Below are 12,618 nucleotides of genomic sequence, written 5' to 3'. Positions count from 1 at the left end.
GGGGGTGGGGGGGGGGGTCTGTAAGATGAGAGGCATCAGGGTGAGGAGGACGTGTTATCCTTCATTCATATATTAATTAGATTATCATGGAAGTGAAGATGGTTGGCAGAAGACCATGATGAAGAAAATGATGATGATGATGATGATGATGATGATGATGATGATGATGATGATGATGATGATGATGATGATGATGATGATGATGATTATGATGATGATGATGATGATGATGATGATGATGATGATGATGATGATGATGATGATTTTTTCCTGATATGTTCATATTCAGTGTTAATTATATCGTTTTGACAATTCGGACTAATCTTTCAAGACCCACAGAATGTTCTGTGATATGACTATGAACACATGGAATATCTCAAAAGACAGACTAGGATCTCTAGTTTCATCAGTGAAAGAGAGACAGACAGAGAGAGAGAGAGAGAGAGAGAGAGAGATTACTACTACGACACCGGCTTCCCACCCGCTAACTCTGCCAATTGTGTCAGTAGGGACGACCGACCAAGCCGGAGGTACCGCTGACAGCCGGATTCGATACCAGAGTCTCTGCGGTGGTAGGTGAGCGCTTAGTCCGCTGCGCTACCCAGCCGCTCCTGCATAACGTATCTCTTCAACCTGCGTCAGAGTCTCTCATGGTCTCCTTCCAGCACACGGTGGAAGAGGTTAACCGGGAGACGTGGAGATCTGAGTGAGACTCTGCTGCAGCGTTCTGCTGACGGAAGCTTCTGGAACACGGATCAGAGATGAAGTTTGATGAAAGCGATCGCCGCGGCAATCGGGCCGCAACTCAGAAAGGTTAACGTGGGAACGTTCCCCGGGGGAGAAGCCGGAAGAGACGCCCCGTCTCGTCTCTCCTCGCTGACGGCGGAGCCACGGGAACGATGACCTTCTTCACACGTTATCGACGTGTTATTAACGTGTTCCTCCGAGACGTCACCCTATGATTTACATGATTCTACATGTGCTTTATCGCTCCGCGGCACCCGTGACACGTGAAGCTCATTACGCCGACCGCGCTGCCGGTGCGAAGACGCCTCACTGCCGCGCCCGCGTGAGAGCGAGAGGTTCACGCATCGTCATGCTAATCACACGGGGGGGGGGGGGGGGGCGGTGCGAACAGAAGGAGGTGAGAGGTCACACGGCTGAGGAGGACGGGCGGAGAAGTGGTGGAAACTCACATCCGTGGCGTGTGAAGTGTTTCTAAAGAGGCTCGTCGACACGCGTGACGAAGAGAACATGTGAACGGTGACTGTAACAAGGAGGACGAGTCGTTGCGTCACTTTGGAGCACGTGATACGCACTCTGGGGCCAAGGTGTGGAACACAGAGTCCAGTTCGACGGACGTTGAGTTGAACGGGATCAGCCGTCTCCTGGTTTATTTAACCCTTTCACTACCACTCTACAGACGGTTAACCCTTTCACTACCACTCTACAGACGGTTAACCCTTTCACTACCACACTACAGACGGTTAACCCTTTCACTACCACACTACAGACGGTTAACCTTTCACTACCACACTACAGAAGGTTAACCTTTCACTACCACACTACAGAAGGTTAACCCTTTCACTACCACACTACAGACGGTTAACCTTTCACTACCACACTACAGAAGGTTAACCTTTCACTACCACACTACAGAAGGTTAACCCTTTCACTACCACACTACAGAAGGTTAACCCTTTCACTACCACACTACAGAAAGTTAACCTTTCACTACCACACTACAGAAGGTTAACCTTTCACTACCACACTACAGAAGGTTAACCTTTCACTACCACACTACAGAAGGTTAACCTTTCACTACCACACTACAGAAGGTTAACTCCTTCACTACCACACTACAGAAGGTTAACCTATCACTGCCACACTACAGACGGTTAACCTTTCACTACCACACTACAGAAGGTTAACCTTTCACTACCACACTACAGAAGGTTAACCTTTCACTACCACACTACAGAAGGTTAACCTTTCACTACCACACTACAGAAGGTTAACCCTTCACTGCCACACTACAGACGGTTAACCTTTCACTACCACACTACAGAAGGTTAACCCTTTCACTACCACACTACAGAAGGTTAACCCTTTCACTACCACACTACAGAAGGTTAACCCTTTCACTACCACACTACAGAAGGTTAACCTTTCACTACCACACTACAGACGGTTAACCTTTCACTGCCACATTACAGACGGTTAACCCTTTCACTACCACACTACAGACGGTTAACCCTTTCACTACCACACTACAGAATGTTAACCCTTTCACTACCACACTACAGAAGGTTAACCCTTTAATATCACACTACACTACACTATATCACACTTATCACAATCCTGCAACACATCACTGACGCCTATCACAACAATACTGACACCTATCACAACATCACTGACACCTATCACAACATCACTGACACCTATCACAACATCACTGACACCTATCACAACATCACTGACACCTATCACAACATCACTGACACCTATCACAACATCACTGACACCTATCACAACATCACTGACACCTATCACAACATCACTGACACCTATCACAACATCACTGACACCTATCACAACATCACTGACACCTATCACAACATCACTCACACCTATCACAACATCACTGACACCTATCAAAACATCACTGACACCTATCACCATCCTGCGTTAGCCGTGGCTTACGAGCACTGCACTCTCACCAGATGGTTTGACTGATTGCATATTGCATTTTTTTATTGTTGCAAAGCACATGCAGAGACTAACGAGGATCCCACAGCTCAAACTGAATCAAAGCCAATGTGCTGTTATTCCTGACGGTGTGAGATGTGGGTTACGATCCCCGCCGGGCGAACACTCCACATCAATCAGTCGTAAAAATACATTCAGATTCGCCGGTGAAATGATTTCATGGTGACAGCGCAGCGGAATGTGTTTCAACAAGAGTAGGATGTGTTTCAACAGGAAGTAGGATGTGTTTCAACACAGAAGTAGGATGTGTTTCAACAGGAAGTAGGATGTGTTTCAACAGGAAGTAGGATGTGTTTCAACACAGAAGTAGGATGTGTTTCAACAGGAAGTAGGATGTGTTTCAACACAGAAGTAGGATGTGTTTCAACAGGAAGTAGGATGTGTTTCAACAGGAAGTAGCATGTGTTTCAACAGGAAGTAGCATGTGTTTCAACAGGAAGTAGGATGTGTTTCAACAGGAAGTAGCATGTGTTTCAACAGTAAGTAGGATGTGTTTCAACAGGAAGTAGGATGTGTTTCAACAGGAAGTAGGATGTGTTTCAACAGGAAGTAGGATGTGTTTCAACACAGAAGTAGGATGTGTTTCAACAGGAAGTAGGATGTGTTTCAACAGGAAGTAGGATGTGTTTCAACAGGAAGTAGCATGTGTTTCAACAGTAAGTAGGATGTGTTTCAACAGGAAGTAGGATGTGTTTCAACAGGAAGTAGGATGTGTTTCAACAGGAAGTATGATGTGTTTCAACAGTAAGTAGGATGTGTTTCAACAGGAAGTAGGATGTGTTTCAACAGGAAGTAGGATGTGTTTCAACATGAAGTAGGAAGTGTTTCAACAGGAAGTAGGATGTGTTTCAACAGGAAGTAGGATGTGTTTCAACATGAAGTAGGATGTGTTTCAACATGAAGTAGGATGTGTTTCAACACAGAAGTAGGATGTGTTTCAACAGGAAGTAGGATGTGTTTCAACAGGAAGTAGGATGTGTTTCAACAGGAAGTAGGATGTGTTTCAACATGAAGTAGGATGTGTTTCAACATGAAGTAGGATGTGTTTCAACAGGAAGTAGGATGTGTTTCAACAGGAAGTAGGATGTGTTTCAACAGGAAGTAGGATGTGTTTCAACATGAAGTAGGATGTGTTTCAACAGGAAGTAGGATGTGTTTCAACATGAAGTAGGATGTGTTTCAACAGGAAGTAGGATGTGTTTCAACATGAAGTAGGATGTGTTTCAACAGGAAGTAGGATGTGTTTCAACAGGAAGTAGGATGTGTTTCAACAGGAAGTAGGATGTGTTTCAACACAGAAGTAGGATGTGTTTCAACATGAAGTAGGATGTGTTTCAACAGGAAGTAGGATGTGTTTCAACAGGAAGTAGCATGTGTTTCAACATGAAGTAGGATGTGTTTCAACAGGAAGTAGGATGTGTTTCAACAGGAAGTAGGATGTGTTTCAACATGAAGTAGGATGTGTTTCAACATGAAGTAGGATGTGTTTCAACAGGAAGTAGGATGTGTTTCAACAGGAAGTAGGATGTGTTTCAACATGAAGTAGGATGTGTTTCAACAGGAAGTAGGATGTGTTTCAACAGGAAGTAGCATGTGTTTCAACAGGAAGTAGGATGTGTTTCAACAGGAAGTAGGATGTGTTTCAACACAGAAGTAGGATGTGTTTCAACATGAAGTAGGATGTGTTTCAACAGGAAGTAGGATGTGTTTCAACAGGAAGTAGCATGTGTTTCAACATGAAGTAGGATGTGTTTCAACAGGAAGTAGGATGTGTTTCAACAGGAAGTAGGATGTGTTTCAACATGAAGTAGGATGTGTTTCAACATGAAGTAGGATGTGTTTCAACAGGAAGTAGGATGTGTTTCAACAGGAAGTAGGATGTGTTTCAACATGAAGTAGGATGTGTTTCAACAGGAAGTAGGATGTGTTTCAACAGGAAGTAGCATGTGTTTCAACAGGAAGTAGGATGTGTTTCAACATGAAGTAGGATGTGTTTCAACAGGAAGTAGGATGTGTTTCAACATGAAGTAGGATGTGTTTCAACAGGAAGTAGGATGTGTTTCAACAGGAAGTAGGATGTGTTTCAACATGAAGTAGGATGTGTTTCAACATGAAGTAGGATGTGTTTCAACAGGAAGTAGGATGTGTTTCAACATGAAGTAGGATGTGTTTCAACAGGAAGTAGGATGTGTTTCAACAGGAAGTAGGATGTGTTTCAACATGAAGTAGGATGTGTTTCAACAGGAAGTAGGATGTGTTTCAACATGAAGTAGGATGTGTTTCAACAGGAAGTAGGATGTGTTTCAACACAGGAAGTAGGATGTGTTTCAACAGGAAGTAGGATGTGTTTCAACATGAAGTAGGATGTGTTTCAACAGGAAGTAGGATGTGTTTCAACATGAAGTAGGATGTGTTTCAACACTAGAGTAGGATGTGTTTCAACAGGAAGTAGGATGTGTTTCAACATGAAGTAGGATGTGTTTCAACATGAAGTAGGATGTGTTTCAACAGGAAGTAGGATGTGTTTCAACAGGAAGTAGGATGTGTTTCAACATGAAGTAGGATGTGTTTCAACAGGAAGTAGGATGTGTTTCAACAGGAAGTAGGATGTGTTTCAACACAGGAAGTAGGATGTGTTTCAACATGAAGTAGGATGTGTTTCAACACAGAAGTAGGATGTGTTTCAACAGGAAGTAGGATGTGTTTCAACACAGGAAGTAGGATGTGTTTCAACAGGAAGTAGGATGTGTTTCAACAGGAAGTAGGATGTGTTTCAACAGGAAGTAGGATGTGTTTCAACATGAAGTAGGATGTGTTTCAACACAGAAGTAGGATGTGTTTCAACATGAAGTAGGATGTGTTTCAACAGGAAGTAGGATGTGTTTCAACAGGAAGTAGGATGTGTTTCAACATGAAGTAGGATGTGTTTCAACAGGAAGTAGGATGTGTTTCAACACAGGAAGTAGGATGTGTTTCAACAGGAAGTAGGATGTGTTTCAACAGGAAGTAGGATGTGTTTCAACACAGGAAGTAGGATGTGTTTCAACACAGGAAGTAGGATGTGTTTCAACAGGAAGTAGGATGTGTTTCAACATGAAGTAGGATGTGTTTCAACATGAAGTAGGATGTGTTTCAACACTAGAGTAGGATGTGTTTCAACAGGAAGTAGCATGTGTTTCAACAGGAAGTAGGATGTGTTTCAACACAGAAGTAGGATGTGTTTCAACAGGAAGTAGGATGTGTTTCAACACAGAAGTAGGATGTGTTTCAACAGGAAGTAGGATGTGTTTCAACAGGAAGTAGGATGTGTTTCAACAGGAAGTAGGATGTGTTTCAACACAGAAGTAGGATGTGTTTCAACACAGAAGTAGGATGTGTTTCAACATGAAGTAGGATGTGTTTCAACACAGAAGTAGGATGTGTTTCAACACAGAAGTAGCATGTGTTTCAACAGGAAGTAGGATGTGTTTCAACAGGAAGTAGGATGTGTTTCAACACAGAAGTAGGATGTGTTTCAACAGGAAGTAGGATGTGTTTCAACATGAAGTAGGATGTGTTTCAACAGGAAGTAGGATGTGTTTCAACAGGAAGTAGGATGTGTTTCAACACAGGAAGTAGGATGTGTTTCAACAGGAAGTAGGATGTGTTTCAACATGAAGTAGGATGTGTTTCAACAGGAAGTAGGATGTGTTTCAACAGGAAGTAGGATGTGTTTCAACACAGGAAGTAGGATGTGTTTCAACAGGAAGTAGGATGTGTTTCAACAGGAAGTAGGATGTGTTTCAACATGAAGTAGGATGTGTTTCAACAGGAAGTAGGATGTGTTTCAACATGAAGTAGGATGTGTTTCAACAGGAAGTAGCATGTGTTTCAACAGGAAGTAGGATGTGTTTCAACAGGAAGTAGGATGTGTTTCAACATGAAGTAGGATGTGTTTCAACAGGAAGTAGGATGTGTTTCAACAGGAAGTAGGATGTGTTTCAACAGGAAGTAGGATGTGTTTCAACATGAAGTAGGATGTGTTTCAACAGGAAGTAGGATGTGTTTCAACACAGGAAGTAGGATGTGTTTCAACAGGAAGTAGGATGTGTTTCAACACAGGAAGTAGGATGTGTTTCAACAGGAAGTAGGATGTGTTTCAACACAGGAAGTAGGATGTGTTTCAACAGGAAGTAGGATGTGTTTCAACACAGAAGTAGGATGTGTTTCAACAGGAAGTAGGATGTGTTTCAACATGAAGTAGGAAGTGTTTCAACAGGAAGTAGGATGTGTTTCAACATGAAGTAGGAAGTGTTTCAACAGGAAGTAGGATGTGTTTCAACAGGAAGTAGGATGTGTTTCAACACAGATGTATGATGTGTTTCAACAGGAAGTAGGATGTGTTTCAACAGGAAGTAGGATGTGTTTCAACAGGAAGTAGGATGTGTTTCAACAGGAAGTAGGATGTGTTTCAACACAGGAAGTAGGATGTGTTTCAACAGGAAGTAGGATGTGTTTCAACATGAAGTAGGATGTGTTTCAACAGGAAGTAGGATGTGTTTCAACAGGAAGTAGGATGTGTTTCAACAGGAAGTAGGATGTGTTTCAACACAGGAAGTAGGATGTGTTTCAACAGAAGTAGGATGTGTTTCATCAGAAGTAGGATGTGTTTCAACACAGGAAGTACATTTTATATTTCTGTATATTTTTGGCTATATATTTTATATTTTAGAATGTATATACATATCAGAATGTATATCCCGGACCGTACTTTATTCTATATTCTTATTTGTATTCTTATTTGTGACTTTTGTTTTTGAATACCTATATGTTTACTGCTTACTGTGAGTGATCTGTAGTGCTGAATTTCCATTGGGATAAATAAAGGATTCTATTCTATTCTATTCTATCCACCTCTATACCTCTGTTTCAGTCCTGTCCTCATTCTAGCAGCATCTACACCTCTCTGTTTCAGTCCTGTTCTCATTCTAGCAGCCTCTATACAGATTCGGCAGATTCGGCTCAAATAAGGGACTAAACACGTTTCGCAATTATGCCACATCAATGTGGAACGCCCTACCCAAAGCTGTAAAGGAATGTGGATCACTACCCACTTTCAAAACCTCTCTCAAGGGACACCTACGGGAGACTGCAATTCAACACTGGCCCCTGTAAATATCCTAACCCAATCATTCCAACCCCCTCCAATGTACAGTCATTTACCTAGTATGGTTTTGTCAATAGTTCAATGTACAATTGTGTTTGTTTGTACAGTGTCTCCTCCCCCCCCCCCCTCAATGTACAGTGTTACTTGTTTATACAGTGTGCCCCCCGCCCCCCCCCCCCCCCCAACCACCTCCAATGTAAATTACCCAGTATGGTTGTCAATATCCCAATGTACCCAACCCCCCCCACCCAACCTCCAATGTACAGTTTCTACGTCAAATGTATATACTCCCTTTTCTTGACTCCTTCTGTATCACAAACAGTACTGTATTTGCAAATCTGGTATGTCATAAATGTATAGATGTAGCAGTACTGACTATCTGTATGTCATGTATGTCATATATGTCTATATGAATTGAAAATGGGGGACCCTGATGGAAACAAGACAAACGTCTTTCTCAGGTCTGCATCCCCTTAACAATTGTATGTATTGAGCCGTACTGTATTGTACCCATTCTGCAATCTGTTAAATAAAGTTTTCATTCATTCATTCATACTCTGTTTCAGTCCTGTTCTCATTCTAGCAGCCTCTATACCTCTGTTTCAGTCCTGTTCTCATTCTAGCAGCCTCTATACCTCTGTTTCAGTCCTGTTCTCATTCTAGCAGCCTCTATACCTCTGTTTCAGTCCTGTTCTCATTCTAGCAGCCTCTATACCCCTCTGTTTCAGTCCTGTTCTCATTCTAGCAGCCTCTATACCCCTCTGTTTCAGTCCTGTTCTCATTCTAGCAGCCTCTATACCTCTGTTTCAGTCCTGTTCTCATTCTAGCAGCCTCTATACCTCTCTGTTTCAGTCCTGTTCTCATTCTAGCAGCCTCTATACCTCTGTTTCAGTCCTGTTCTCATTCTAGCAGCCTCTATACCTCTCTGTTTCAGTCCTGTTCTCATTCTAGCAGCCTCTATACCTCTCTGTTTCAGTCCTGTTCTCATTCTAGCAGCCTCTATACCACTCTGTTTCAGTTCTGTCCTCATTCTAGCAGCCTCTATACCTCTCTGTTTCAGTCCTGTTCTCATTCTAGCAGCCTCTATACCTCTGTTTCAGTTCTGTCCTCATTCTAGCAGCCTATATACCTCTCTGTTTCAGACCTGTTCTCATTCTAGCAGCCTCTATACCTCTGTTTCAGTCCTGTTCTCATTCTAGCAGCCTCTATACCTCTCTGTTTCAGTCCTGTTCTCATTCTAGCAGCCTCTATACCTCTCTGTTTCAGTCCTGTTCTCATTCTAGCAGCCTCTATACCTCTGTTTCAGTCCTGTTCTCATTCTAGCAGCCTCTATACCTCTCTGTTTCAGTCCTGTTCTCATTCGAGCAGAAAGAACATTCCCAAGAACTAAAAGGGACAAGTGAAAGGGTACATTAGGCTTAACGAGCGTCTAACAGGGTATACACTCTAGACTTTACAGGATTTTATGGTGACACCTCTTGGTCTTCTGACATGATGCTGCTGGGTGTTTAATATTATTATTAATTATTCATATTAATATGTATAGGTGCCTGGCGGGCGAGACGTTCAGCGTGAACTCGCACTGAAAGGTTGAGAATACAAGTTATAGTGGCAATTTACAAAAAAAAAATGATTTCTTACTTGCCAGTTCCACTCCGGGAATAGTCTAGTCTAGCGTACGCCTCATAATAAAGAGTTTGATCCATCCGTTTGGCAATCATTTATTTCCGATCTGCATAACAAACAAAACTCTCATAATCATATACCTGCGTGCCGCGCTGTGCGGAAGAACAACTGTTTGCTTTCCCGGTCCTCCTCGCCCACCCAAAGCACCGCCCCTTATCAAGGTAAACCACACAGGTGAATACTGTAGCTCAGGTAGGTCTCTTAAAGGGGAAGTACACATGTTGTTTCAAATCATAGGAATAGTTACAATAACTATAATCAGTGTAAATCATATCATGACTTGTCAATCAAATCATCAATAATCCTCAGTTTTCATTTCCATATTTCCTAATTCATGAACTCTGCATTTTCATAATTCATAGCTCAAATAATTTCATGATACAAACTCAAAAGATGAAATAACAAAACAAAAAAATGCTCCTACACACGTTATGTTAATATATATTCACTTGTGTCTTGTATATATCTTCAACAATTTGTTACGTTCCTCTTATTTTGAGCATCCGCTTGTGTTTAAGTTGTTCATTCTAGTTAAGTATTGTGTGATCGGTGTGATGTCGTGTGAAGGTTGGACTAGCAAAGTACATTTTTCATTGAACGGCAAACTGTCAGTTTGACACATGACAATAAGCGCCCCACCCCCAATAATAATTATTATCATTATTATTATTATTAGAAAGTAAACACATACTTTTTTTTATTTTATATAAAATGCCTCTACATTTATTTTCCATTGCCTGTTCTAAAAACCAAACTGGCAGATTATTGGATTAGATTACATTATCTGTATCTACGGAGTTGTAGTATTAATATGTACAGTGAAACAGGTATAAAGACACTATGGTAGTATTAATATGTACAGTGATACAGGTATAAAGACACTATGGTATTATTAATATGTACAGTGACACAGGTATAAAGACACTGTGGTAGTATTAATATGTACAGTGATACAGGTATAAAGACACTATGGTAGTATTAATATGTACAGTGATACAGGTATAAAGACACTATGGTAGTATTAATATGTACAGTGATACAGGTATAAAGACACTATGGTAGTATTTATATGTACAGTGATACAGGTATACAGACACTATGGTAGTATTAATATGTACAGTGATACAGGTATAAAGACACTATGGTAGTATTAATATGTACAGTGATACAGGTATAAAGACACCATGGTAGTATTAATATGTACAGTGTTACAGGTATACAGACACTATGGTAGTATTAATATGTACAGTGATACAGGTATAAATACACTATGGTAGTATTCATTTGTACAGTGATACAGGTATAACGACACTATGGTAGTATTAATATGTACAGTGATACAGGTATAAATACATTCTGGTAGTATTAATATGTACAGTGATACAGGTATAAAGACCCTATGGTAGTATTAATATGTACAGTGATACAGGTATAATAGGTATAAAGACACTATGGTAGTATTACTATGTACAGTGATACAGGTATAAAGAATCTATGGTAGTATTACTATGTACAGTGATACAGGTATAAAGACACTATGGTAGTATTACTATGTACAGTGATACAGGTATAAATACACTATGGTAGTATTAATATGTACAGTGATACAGGTATAAATACTCTATGGTAGTATTAATATGTACAGTGATACAGGTATACAGACACTATGGTAGTATTAATATGTACAGTGATACAGGTATAAATACACTATGGTAGTATTAATATGTACAGTGATACAGGTATAAATACACTATGGTAGTATTAATAAGTACAGTGATACAGGTATAAAGACACTATGGTAGTATTAATATGTACAGTGATACAGGTATAAAGACACTATGGTAGTATTACTATGTACAGTGATACAGGTATAAAGACACTATGGTAGTATTAATATGTACAGTGATACAGGTATAAAGACTCTATGGTAGTATTAATATGTACAGTGATACAGGTATACAGACACTATGGTAGTATTAATATGTACAGTGATACAGGTATAACGACACTATGGTAGTATTAATATGTACAGTGACACAGGTATAAATACACTGTGGTAGTATTAATATGTACAGTGATACAGGTATAAAGACACTATGGTATTATTCATATGTACAGTGATACAGGTATAACAACACTATGGTAGTATTAATATGTACAGTGACACAGGTATAAAGACACTATGGTAGTATTAATATGTACAGTGATACAGGTATAAATACACTATGGTAGTATTAATATGTACAGTGATACAGGTATAAAGACACTATGGTAGTATTAATATGTACAGTGATACAGGTATAAAGACACCATGGTAGTATTAATATGTACAGTGATACAGGTATAATAGGTATAAAGACACTATGGTAGTATTAATATGTACAGTAATACAGGTATAAAGACACTATGGTAGTATTAATATGTACAGTGACACAGGTATAAAGACACTGTGGTAGTATTAATATGTACAGTGATACAGGTATAAAGACACTATGGTAGTATTAATATGTACAGTGATACAGGTATAAAGACACTATGGTAGTATTAATATGTACAGTGATACAGGTATAAAGACACCATGGTAGTATTAATATGTACAGTGATACAGGTATAAAGACACCATGGTAGTATTAATATGTACAGTGATACAGGTATAAATACATTCTGGTAGTATTAATATGTACAGTGATACAGGTATAAAGACACTATGGTAGTATTAATATGTACATTGATACAGGTATAAATACTCTATGGTAGTATTACTATGTACAGTGATACAGGTATAAAGACACTATGGTAGTATTAATATGTACAGTGATACAGGTATAATAGGTATAAAGACACTATGGTAGTATTACTATGTACAGTGATACAGGTATAAATACTCTATGGTAGTATTACTATGTACAGTGATACAGGTATAAAGACACTATGGTAGTATTAATATGTACAGTGATACAGGTATAAAGACACTATGGTAGTATTAATATGTACAGTGATACAGGTATAAAGAC

The sequence above is a fragment of the Notolepis coatsorum genome, assembly GCF_963971535.1.
Source record: "Notolepis coatsorum genome assembly, contig: SCAFFOLD_336, whole genome shotgun sequence".
NCBI lineage: Eukaryota > Metazoa > Chordata > Actinopteri > Aulopiformes > Paralepididae > Notolepis > Notolepis coatsorum.
This window is presented reverse-complemented; position numbering follows the sequence as displayed.